The following is a 12,784-nucleotide window of genomic DNA, read 5'->3' as shown; positions in this document are numbered from 1 at the left end:
TCTTTTATACTTCCTGCACAACTTCTTGTTGGTCATGAAGATGACCTAGATAACGTAACTATCGTTGTTCTTTGATTAGTTTTATTATACACAATAAGAGAATATTATTAACCATCTTACTCTTACAATTTTGTGTTAATTATCACAGTTTCCTGTGCCTGCATCATTGTTGGACCAACTGACGCCAAGTTTTGAAGACATGAAGCGATATACTTTCACAGAGAGACTAGAAAATTGGAGGCTTCTTTGTAAACAACGGCTCAGTGGAAAGCTCGATATCGTAAGTATTTCATTACTATGAGATGGACATCCTTAATTAAAGTCACCCATGGATTAGGGTTGTCAAGTTCAATTAAGAAGACTTCCCTCGCAGAAAATGCTTTCATATTAAACCTTCCGACATGAGAAAATGAAATTTATGTTTCATGCAGTACTATGACCATGGCAAGTCTGGCGAGTTTTTCCGGTCGATGGTAGAAGTTGTCAACTTTATAATGTATGAAATATGTTCCCGTCACTTTGTGAAGAGTGCCAGGGGGACACCAATAGCGGAGCCTTCGGTGAGTAATATTTTATGTCTTCAATGAACATAAATGTTTTCTTTTCATCGGAAAACTTGCATATTGCTATGCTAATATTAACTGCAAATATCAGTCACAGGGAACAAAAGGCAAGAAGAGAAGCCGGTTATCTTCTCGAATTTCTTACAACGACGAAGAAGGGGAGATGAAGACTGCAATAACCCAGGAGGAAGCAGTCAATGCTTTTCTTAAAGAAGCTTACGAAAATCTCCAGAATCATTTTAAGAATGAAAACCAGCGTGAGAGTAGTTCGAAAGTGGCAAGATCAGAAGATTAGCTTGATATATGATCTTCGTAGTATATGATCAGCAATGCAAGCATATATATATATTTGTTATATGCCGAATGACAATTTCTCACTGACGAATCGTGTCTATTGAATCATGTTTGACTTGTTCAAATAAGCCTAAAAATAAAAAATAAAAAATCCAGGCTTGGGTTTTTGGCATTCTTATTCACATCAAAATTTTTATTTAGGTCTGGTTTATTAAATTGGATTGGTTTATTTCGATTCTAACTTGTAACTTTAAAAAATTGTAAAAGTATATTTGCAATTTTTCAAATTTATGAAAACACTCCAGAAAGAACTAAATTAAAAATAACTAACTCAAACATCCTGTTTCAAATTTGTTCGGCTACAAATTTGAAGTAAATTAACAAACACAATTTAAATATAACATTAATATAAATTAATAAACACTATATTTTTCATGTCCTATCAAGTCTCATACTTAAACAGTCTTTGTTTAAGTTCAAGCTCCATGATCTAACAAGTAAATTTTTGTCCAAACCCACTCAAGGTTTGAATTCTGTTTTACCCAAAATTGATTATTTGGGTTGAACAATAAGGATTTAGGGTTGTCTGAGCCAATTAACAAACCTAAATGTCTTTCGCTTCTATTAGTATAAATAATTTTATTTTATGATAAATTACTAGTTTATCATTTTTGGTGTCATGACTTATATAGTTGGTTTCATTGATCTTGCTCTAAAATATCAATCAGTACAAATTTTGTTCACGGCTCCCCATCTTATAATAGTTCATCACCAATGCTTAAAATTACATTTTCAAGAGAGATAAATTTGCCTCACCACCCACACCACTATCATCATCAACTTTCATGTCCCTTTTTATAAGAAATTTTAATTCCTTCCGCATCCTTTTTCCTCCTTTCAAATTTACAAAAATTATATAATGTTGTTAATGATGTATAATCATATGTTTGAAGAGAATTGTAACTATTAAAGATATTGGGGTTGTAAAGAAATTTTTTATGAGGTTTTAAAAATCCAAAACTTTTTGGGGGTATGTTAAAAATTTTTTTAAAGCTTCAACATGTAGTTTCCAACACTGACAATTACATCTCTAAAAAATTTAAAAAAAGACAACAAATTATGAGTGTAAATGTTATATAATAAATTATTGAGTCATAATAATATTTTTAAAATATATGAGTAAATATAATAAAATTTTTCTATCAAAGAATCAAAGTTCAAGGAGAAGATATATGTTAATTATGATACAAATGGTACGAGTAGTTTTCAGCATGCAAATTCTTTGCATGGTACACCCGAAAATGTAGTTCTAGATGTCAAGAATATTTTAGTTGACTCATTTCACTGGCTACTCAAATTCCCTAACTAGCCTTTCTCATCCACTAGCCGAAGAGTACAAAGAGATGATGATTAAAATTGGTGCCTTATTTCGACATGAAAATCATTTGATTGATGCATTCAATGGACTTGCTATTAAGAATGGATATCAGTATAAAGTGCACAAGTATGGCAAAGCCAAATGGGAGGTTATATATTGTCATGTGCAATGTAAATAGCATCCATGGGCAACAAATAAGGAATATAGTGACTTCTTTGGATTGTGTCATATAGATATCAAACACACATGTCCCAAAGATCAAATAATGTCAAATCATAGGCAAGTTGGGGCCCAATCTTTACACAAAATATTAAGTACGAGATTTATATTAGTTGATTATTTGTATCAACCCAAGGAGATTATTTTCGACAACGTCGATATGTATAAAATCAATTATCATATGCACAGACATGGTGGGTGAGAAAATGGGCACTACATGCATCAAGGGACACATCAGAAAAGTTATTTATATTGTTACTAGATTGTTATTACAATTTAGTATGTTATAATCTAGGAATTGTGATGCATATACAAACGGATAAGCAGCAATGAATTCAATACTTAATTAAAGATAAAATAATACTCAATTATATGATTGCACGTTATTTATTTAACCAATTATGTACTCAAAAGTTTGTACACATATTATTACTAAATTTATATATACTTGGTCCATATTGCATGAATAAGATTAGGGCAACCACATCAATTGAATGAAAATGGAAATAATACACAGTACTAAATAAGGGAACCAATCTCTTATGGTATGTAATTTTGCTGTCCATATTATTAGTGTTTATATTATGATTTTATATATTACATAATATATTTCTTAATATGTGAATAAAATGGTTTCAAATTCATGCATTCGCTTTTATTTCTGTTTTTGAATTTATCATAACATAAAATTATTAAAAACATCTCTTATATTCTTAAATTATCAAATTTACTATCTTTCTAGGTTTTAATAATGAAAATTTTATTATGAAAAATATTTAAAATGGGGTGTATGCAATAATTTTAAAGATATAAGAGGTGTTTAATATCATTTTAATTATTATTAGATTTAATGTTTTTAGAACTAGATTAGATATTAACTCGATGGAGAGGGCAATTTGATCCAATTGGTGGTTGGATTGATTGATCGGTGGTAAGGCCGGTTAACTATTAAAAACAATATTAATTTTTTTAATATAATCTATGATTAAATATATAATTTGAATTATTAACATTAAAATAAGCTTAGTTTGATGGTATATACATATGTGTGTGTGTGTGTGAGTGTGTGCGTGTGAGATAAATAAGGTCTATGTTCAAATTTTCATAATGAATTTTTTTAAAAAAATCAATTTTTTATGTTAGTCGAGCCAAATCCAGTCTTATACATGATTCAATTGATTTGGTTAATAGTTAATGATTCAACTGATCAGATTGGTTGGTCCAATCAGGTTTTTAAAAGTTAGACTAATTACATGAAACTATATATGTATCTATATAAATTAAATCTACGTGTAGAGTTAGCAACAAATACTAAAGAAACGAAAGAGAAGTAAATTATGATTATGTATTCATATCCTATTTTCTTTGAATTATGAAAATAGTTTAATAAGCTATAAAATAGATTAAAAAAAGAAAAATTGGTTTTTGATATAAAACAAATAATTAAAAGTCCAGTTAGTAAATACGAGAATGAAAAGAATTGATACAATAATTATATTGGTATAATATGATAAATGGTGAAAAATACTTTTATTAAAAAAAAGTCATAAAATTTAGATGCAGAAAAAATACGAAACGTGTAAATATAGGTTCAATATAACACAATCAATATTACGTTTATAAATATATAATAATACCAATAATAATTTTAACATTTTTTATAGATATTTTATTTAACAATTTAAATGTAAACTGTTTAATTGACTAATAAACTTAATATAACATAATATATAATCAAAATTTAATCATCACCAAAAATTATTGGGAGAGGTTGGAGACTTGGATGACAAAAAAATGGGTTTTTCTGTTTTATATAGTTATGATATTATGGTAATTATTTGAAAATATAAGCAACATTTTTGTAATTTAAAAAAAATACATAAAAATGGAAAATGTAAAAAGGACAAAAATATGCGTTTAACACGAGAAACATATAAAATACGTTTTTAATACGTTTTGAGTTAAAAAATTCGGAACTACATTTTAAAATGTGAATAATTCTCATTTTAACAAACTAGAATTAAATGGTAACTAGGATTAAAAGGTAACAAGGAATAAAAAGTAAGGTTGCAAATATTTCCATATATTAAAAACTTGTTAATTATTCATGTCCAAGTTCGCCTTGCCACGTTAACTTACCAAATGTGCAAGTTGGGGTTGGTAGCCTTTGCATGTTGTATAAGACACTGGTTATGAAGTACTCTACATCTCAACTCTATATACTCTTTCATTTCAACTCCTTTCTCAAGCTCTCTATATCTGTCTTTGGCAATCTAGGGTTTATAGATCATTAAAAGATGGTTATCATCAAACAGTTGGAAAGCAACGACTTTGAAAATTTAGATTCAAGCATGGTATACTTTAATTTTTGTTTGTCAAATTTTAAATATTCTCAAACCATCAGAAAGTTGGAAACACGAGGTCATGGATCTAGTGTTTGTTTAACTGAATATCTCACTAGTTTTTTATTTTTGTTATGCAGGGGCTACTTGTAGTTTTTTATTCTTAGTTAACACTAAATACTACTCTTTCTAGTGTCTTCTTATATATTTATCTACTATTACTGATCCAGTATTCACTTCCAAAAAAAATATAAGGTTGATTTTCAGTTTGAATAATCATTATCTATATATGAAAAAACATTATAAATCTGATTAATGAGGATAAATGAAAGAGATTTTATACACTCTCATTTACCCTTATTACCCAATAACCTTTGAATATTTATATGTAAGTTTCATGGAACTATTTTTTTATTATAATTTATTATTAGTTTGAGAAGCAAAGTTATTTATACAAACATATATGCTACCTGGTAGTAAAAATAAATAAATAAAATTTGTAGATCTAAGAGTTTCAAGATCTGTTATTAGATCTGTTATCAAATCTATTTGTTATATTAATGAACCCTAGAAATGATTGCTTTTTTTTTTTGAGTAACATAAAACTAAATAATCTTTTTCGATTTTGATCCTTGTGTAATCTTAGAGAACATAACTACAGATAGTTGATATTTATATTGACTTTAATCTTTGTCATTCAAGTTCTTTCTTCAATTTATTCTTCTTGTCTTTATGATTATTAAGTGTATGTTTCTTTAATTTTGAAACTTACTAACACTATATTAATTTGTATCAGTCACAGAGGCATCAAAATATATTTGAACTACAAGCAATGGTGGCATACGTTTTTCCTGAAACATCAACTCCTGGAGTACACAAGAGAATAGAAAATATAGTAAATGTTTTGCTCTCTCTACATATAATCTTGCAATTATTTTCAACATGAATGCATTTCTTTTAAAATCTTGCAATTATATGGATTGCACGCTCTAAATATATTTATACATTACATCTTAATGATATCACAAAGCTTAAAAAACATCAAATGAGATAGTGATTTCCTTTGTTTACTTATTTTAAGTGCATTTATAAAAGATAGTGAAAATAGTTGAAGGTTGCTGATAGTTAATAGTTACCATTCAAATTTATAATTATGTTATGATTTTATATATATTTTTAACATAACATAGTATAACGATTAATTGTTTATTGTCTATATTATTATAATTTTTATATGTAGTATTAATTAGGCAATTTCCTTGGATTATAATTTAATAATCAGAACTGTTTTTGTACATAGAGGACACAACATTTCACATAGAAGGAAATAATAATTCTATTTCCTGTCAATCTTTCAAGCATTTCAAGAGGTTTCTTCTTGAATTTATATCTGTTAATTTCTCTTGTCTTGCCTCTCCCAAGTTATCTGTTCCAGTGTAATTTTTTCTTTGATAAAAACATCCTAAAGTTCACCGGGATGGACATGATGCAGAATGTCGCAGAGGCCCCGGAAGAGGCCAATCCTCCCCAGCTGCATGTTGAAGAATTTCAACCACAAGTTACGAAGCATCTGAAAGAAATGGTCCTCGTAAGTTATTCCATTTGCTCTCTTCTCATGTCTCTATTGCTACGTTGTTTGAATTGTAAGTGTTTGATATTTACATTCTTCTTTTAGCAAGCGGTGGAGGAATTAAAACGGTTGTGCCAGCCACCGCTGCCACAAAATCAAGATGAAAATAATGTAATCACTAACGCTATGCCAGTTTCGTTTCGGATGCCACAGGCGACTGATTCGGTATTCTAACGCTAAAACTATTCTTCCCTCGCTCTCTCTGTCGCAATTTCTTGAGTTTTTCTTTTTTTTAAGCTGACCGAGAACCAGCAAAGTTAACCTAGTTTAGCTTTCTCTTACACTACAGAAACGAAGCAAGGCAAAACTACTAGGGGATATCACAAAATCTTTTACACTTCCTGCGCTGCTTCTTGTTGGTCATGAAGATGACCTAGATAACGTAACTATCGTTGTTCTTTGATTAGTTTTATTATACACAATAAGAGAATATTATTAACCATCTTACTCTTACAATTTTTTGTTAATTATCACAGTTTCCTGTGCCTGCATCATTGTTGGACCAACTGACGCCAAGTTTTGAAGACATGAAGCGATATACTTTCATAGAGAGACTAGAAAATTGGAGGCTTCTTTGTAAACAACGGCTCAGTGGAAAGCTCGATATCGTAAGTATTTCATTACTATGAGATGGACATCCATGATTAAAGTCACCCATGGATTAGGGTTGTCAAGTTCAATTAAGAAGACTTCCCTCGCAGAAAATGCTTTCATATTAAACCTTCCGACATGAGAAAATGAAATTTATGTTTCATGCAGTACTATGACCATGGCAAGTCTGGCGAGTTTTTCCGGTCGATGGTAGAAGTTGTCAACTTTATAATGTATGAAATATGTCCCCATCACTTTGTGAAGAGTGCCAGGGGGACACCAATAGCGGAGCCTTCGGTGAGTAATATTTTATGTCTTCAATGAACATAAATGTTTTTTTTTGATCTTAAAACTTGCATATTGCTATGCTAATATTAACTGCAAATATCAGTCGCAGGGAACAAAAGGCAAGAAGAGAAGCCGGTTATCTTCTCGAATTTCTTACAAGGACGAAGAAGGGGAGATGAAGACTGCAATAACCCAGGAGGAAGCAGTCAAAGCTTTTCTTAAAGAAGCTTACGAAAATCTCCAGAATCTTTTTAAGATTGAAAACCGTCGTGAGAGCAGTTCGAAAGCGGCAAGATTACAAGATTAGTTTGATATCGTGGTGAACCTTTGATTTTTGTAATATATGATCATTAATGCAAGCATATATATTTGTCACAGGCCAAATGACAATTTCTCGCTGATGAAACAATATTATCCTACTTTAAAAATCCAAAATCTTTTGGGGGTATGTTGAAAATTTTTAAAATTTCAACAATTACACCTCTGAAAAATAAAAAAAAAAGGCAACAAATCATGAGTGTAAATGTTATATTATAAATTATTGAGTCATAATGATATTTTCAAAACATATGAGTGAATATAATAATATTTTTCTATGGAGGAACTAGAGTTTGAGGGGAAAATATATGTTAACTACGACACAAATGGTATGAGTAGTTTTCAACGTGCAAATCCTCTGTATAGTATCCCCGAAAATGTAGGTCCAAATGTCAAGAATATTCTAGTTGACACATTTCATTAATTACTCATATTCCCTGATTAGTCGAGGAGTGCAAAGAGATGACGATTCTCTTAAAGTTGGTGTCTTATTTTTAAGTAAAAATCATTTGATTGATGCATTCAACTGACATGCTATTAAGAATGAATATCAGTATCAAGTGTACAAATATGACAAAGCCAGGTAGGAGGTTATATGTTGCCATGTGCAATGTAAATGAAATCCATGGGCAAGAAATATGGAAGATAGTGACTTCTTCTAATTGCATCATTTAGATACCAAACACATATATCCCAAAGATCAAATAATGTCATATTATAGGCAAGCTGAGGTTCGATCTTTAGACAAAATATTGAGGACGAGATTTGTATTGGTTGATCGATTGTATCAGCCTAAGGAAATCATTATTGACAACGTTGACATGTATAAAATCAGTTATCATATGCACAAACATGGTGGATGAGAAATTAGCACTACAAGCATTAAGGGACACACCAGAAAAGTCATTTATGTTGTTACCAGATTATTGTCATAATTTAGTGCGTTGTAATCTGAGGATTGTGACACATATACAAATGGATGAGTAACAATGATTTCAATACTTAATTAAGGATAAAGTAACACTGAATTACATGATTACTCATTGTTTATGTAACCAATCATGTACTCAAAAGTTTGTAGATATATCATTACTAAATTTATATATACTTGGTCCATATTGCATGAATAAGATTAGGGCAACCACATCAATTTAATAAAAATGGAAATCATACATGGTACCAAAAAAGGGAAACAATCTCCTATGGTTTGTAATTTTGCTGTCCATATTGTTAGTGTATATATTATGATTTTATATATCACATAATATATTTTTTAATATGTGAATAAAATGGCTTCAAATTCATGCATTCGATTTTATTTCTGTTTTTGAATTTATCATAACATAAAATTATTAAAAACATCTCTTATTTTCTTAACTTATCAAAATTACTATTTTTCTAGGTTTTAATAATGTAATTTTTATTACAAAAAATATTTGAAATGAGGTGTATGCGATAATTTTAAAGAGATTTAAAAGGTGTTTAATATCATTTTAATTATTATTAGACTTAATATTTTTAGAACCGAATCACATATCAACCTGATGGAGAGGGTGATCTAATCTAACTGGTGGTTAGATTGATTGATTGGTAGTCTGACCGGTTAATTATTCAAAAATACTATTAAAATTTATGATTAAATACATAATTTGACTTATTAACATTAAAATAAACTTAGTTTGATGATATATATATTTGATGGAATATATATTTGTGTGTGTGTGTGTGATAAATAAGGTCTACGTTCAAATTTTTATTATGAATTTTTGAAAAAAAATCAATTTTTTATGTTGGTCGAGCCAAATCCAGTTTTATACATGATTAAATCATTTTGGTTAGCGGTTGGCGATTCAACCAATCGAACCTCTTAGTTTGATCTGATTTTTAAAATTTAGACAAATTACATGAAACTATATGTACATTTATATAAAATTAAATCTAAGTGTAGAGTTAACAACAAATACTAAAGAAATGAAGGAGAAGTAAATTATGATTGTGAATTCGTCAACTATTTTCTTTGAATTATGAAAATAGTTTAATAAGATATAAAATAAATTAAAACAAGAAAAATTGGTTTTTGATATAAAACAAATAATTAAAAGTCTAGTTAGTATATATGAAAATGAGAAAAATGATACAAGAATTATATAAGTATAATATGATAAATAGTGAAAAATATATTTATAAAAAGAAAGTCATAAAATTTGGATACAAAAAAGATACAAAACGTGTATATGCAGGTTCAATATGACACTTTATCAATAATACGTTTATAAAAATACAACAATATCAATAATAATTTTAACACTTTTCATAGATTTTCTTCTTAACAATTTAAATGTAACCTATTTAATTGACTATCAAATCTAATATAATATAATGTATAATCAAAATTTAATCATCATAAAAAATTATCGGGAGTGGTTAGAGATTAAAAAAATGAGTTTTTTGTTTAATATAATTATGACATTATAGTAATTAATTGAAAATGTAAGAGACATTTTCGTAATTTAAAAAACACTTAAAAAGGGTAAAAATACGTGTTTAATACGAAAAATATATTAAATATATGTTTAATATATTTTAGGTTCAAAAATTCATAATTGTTATTTAAAACACGAATAATTCACGTTTTTACTAACTATAATTAAAAGGCAATTAGGAGTAAAAGATAAGATTTCAAATATTTCCATATATTAAAAACTTGTTAATTATTCATGTCCAGGTTTGCCTTGCCACATGAACTTACCAAATGTGCAAGTGGCGGTTGGTAGCCTTTGCATGCTATATATGACACCGGTTCTGAAGTACTCTACGTCTCAACTCTATATACTCTTTCATTTCAACTCCTCTCTCTATACTTTCTCGATCTCTTTCTGTTAATTTAAGATTTATAGATCATTAAAAATAGTTATCATCAAAGAGTTGGAAAACAACGACTCTAGAAATTTAGATTTAAGCATGGTATACTTTAATTTCTGCTAGTTAAATTCTAGATATTCTCAAATCACTAGAGAGTTGGCAACTTGAGGCCATAGATCTAGTGTTTGTTTAACTAAATATCTCATTGGGTTTTGTTTTTGTTATGCAAGAGCTATCTGTAGTTTTAATTCTTAGTTAACATTAAATATTACTCTTATTGATGTTTTCTTATATGTTTATCTATCGTTACTAATTCAGTATTTACTTATAAAAAATATAGGTGGTTGATTTTCAATCTGAATAATCTTGATCTATATATAAAAAATATTATAAATTTGATCAATGAAGATAAATGAAAGAGATTTCATACACTCTCATCTATCCTTATTGCCCAATAACCTTTGAATATTTATATATGAGTTCTATGAAACTGTTTTTTTATTATCATTTATGACTAGTTTCTAAAGGGAAATTATTTATACAAACATATATAACATCCGGTAGTAAGAATAAATAAATAAATAAAACTTTTAGATCAAAGAGTTTCAAGATTTGTTATCAGATTTATTTGTTACATTAATGGATGCTAGAAATGACTTTTTTTTTTTAGTATTATAAAACTAAATAATCCTCTTGCATATTGATCCCTGTGTAATCTTAGTGAACATAATTTTAGATAGTTAATATTTATATTGACTTTAATCTTTGTTATTTAAGTTGTTTTATTAGTTTATTTTTCTTGTCTTTATGATCATTAAGTGTATGTTTTTTTAATTTTGAAACTTATTAACACTATATTAATTTGTGTCAGTGGTAGACGCATCAAAATATATTTGAACAAGAAGCAATGGTTGCATATGTTTTTCCTAAAACATCAATGCTTCGAGCACATGAGAGATTACAAAATATGGTAAATGTTTTGCTTTCTTTACATATAATCTTGCAATTACTTTCAACATGAATGCATTTCTTTTAATAATCTTGAAATTATATGGATTGCACGCTCAAAATATTTGTATACATCACATCTTAATGACATCACACAAAGCTTAAAAGACGTCAAAAGAAATAGTGATTTCCTTTGTTTACTTATTTTAAGTGCATTGATATAAGATAATGATAATACTTGAAGATCATTGATAGTTAACAATTAACCATTAAAATTTATAATCATGTTAATTGTTTATTGTCTTTATTATTATAATTTGTTTATCTAATATTTATATTTATTTTCGGTTAATGTTAGAAAGTTAATAAGTGTACTCGATAAAATCGGAAAGATAAATTCAAGGTTATATCTTGGTTGGTCTTTCATTTTTAGTCCTCCATATCTTTAATCCCTACCTTTTAAGTGGGCAGTGTATTAATTAGGCAAATTCATTGGATTATAATTTAATAATCAGAATTGTGTTTGTACATAGAGCTCACAACATTTCACATAGAAGGAAATAATAATAATTCTATTTCCTGTCAATCTTTCAAGCATTTCATGAGGTTTCTTCTTGAATTTATATCTGTTAATTTCTCTTGTCTTGCCTCTCCCAAGTTATCTGTTCCTTTGTAATTTTTTCTTTGATAAAAACTTCCTGAATTTCACCGGGATGGACATGATGCAGAATGTTGCAGAGGCCCCGGAGGAGGCCAATCCTCCGCAACCACATGATGAACAATTTCAACCACATGTTACGAAGCATCTCATAGAAATGGTCGTCGTAAGGTATTCCATTTGCTCTCTTCTCATGTCTCTATTGCTACCGTGTTTGAATTGTAAGTGTTTGATATTTACATTCTTCTTTTATCAAACGGTGGAGGAATTAAAACGGTTGTGCCAGCCACCGCTGCCACAAAATCAAGAGGAAAATAATGTAATCACTAACGTTGTGCCAGTTTCGTTTCGGATACCACAGGCGACTGATTCGGTATTCTAACACTAAAACTATTCTTCCCTCGCTCACTCTGCCGCAATTTCTTGAGTTTTTTTTTTTTTTTTAAAGCTGACCAAGAACCAACAAAGTTAACCTAGTTTAACTTTCTCTTACACTACAGAAACGAAGCAAGGCAAAACTACTAGGGGATATCACAAAATCTTTTACACTTCCTGCGCTGCTTCTTGTTGGTCATGAAGATGACCTAGATAACGTAACTATCGTTGTTCTTTGATTAGTTTTATTATACACAATAAGAGAATATTATTAACCATCTTACTCTTACAATTTTGTGTTAATTATCACAGTTTCCT

The sequence above is a fragment of the Mangifera indica genome, chromosome 18, assembly GCF_011075055.1.
Source record: "Mangifera indica cultivar Alphonso chromosome 18, CATAS_Mindica_2.1, whole genome shotgun sequence".
Classification (NCBI taxonomy): Eukaryota; Viridiplantae; Streptophyta; class Magnoliopsida; order Sapindales; family Anacardiaceae; genus Mangifera; species Mangifera indica.
The sequence above is the reverse complement of the archived record's forward strand: the minus strand, read 5'-3'. Positions refer to the sequence as shown.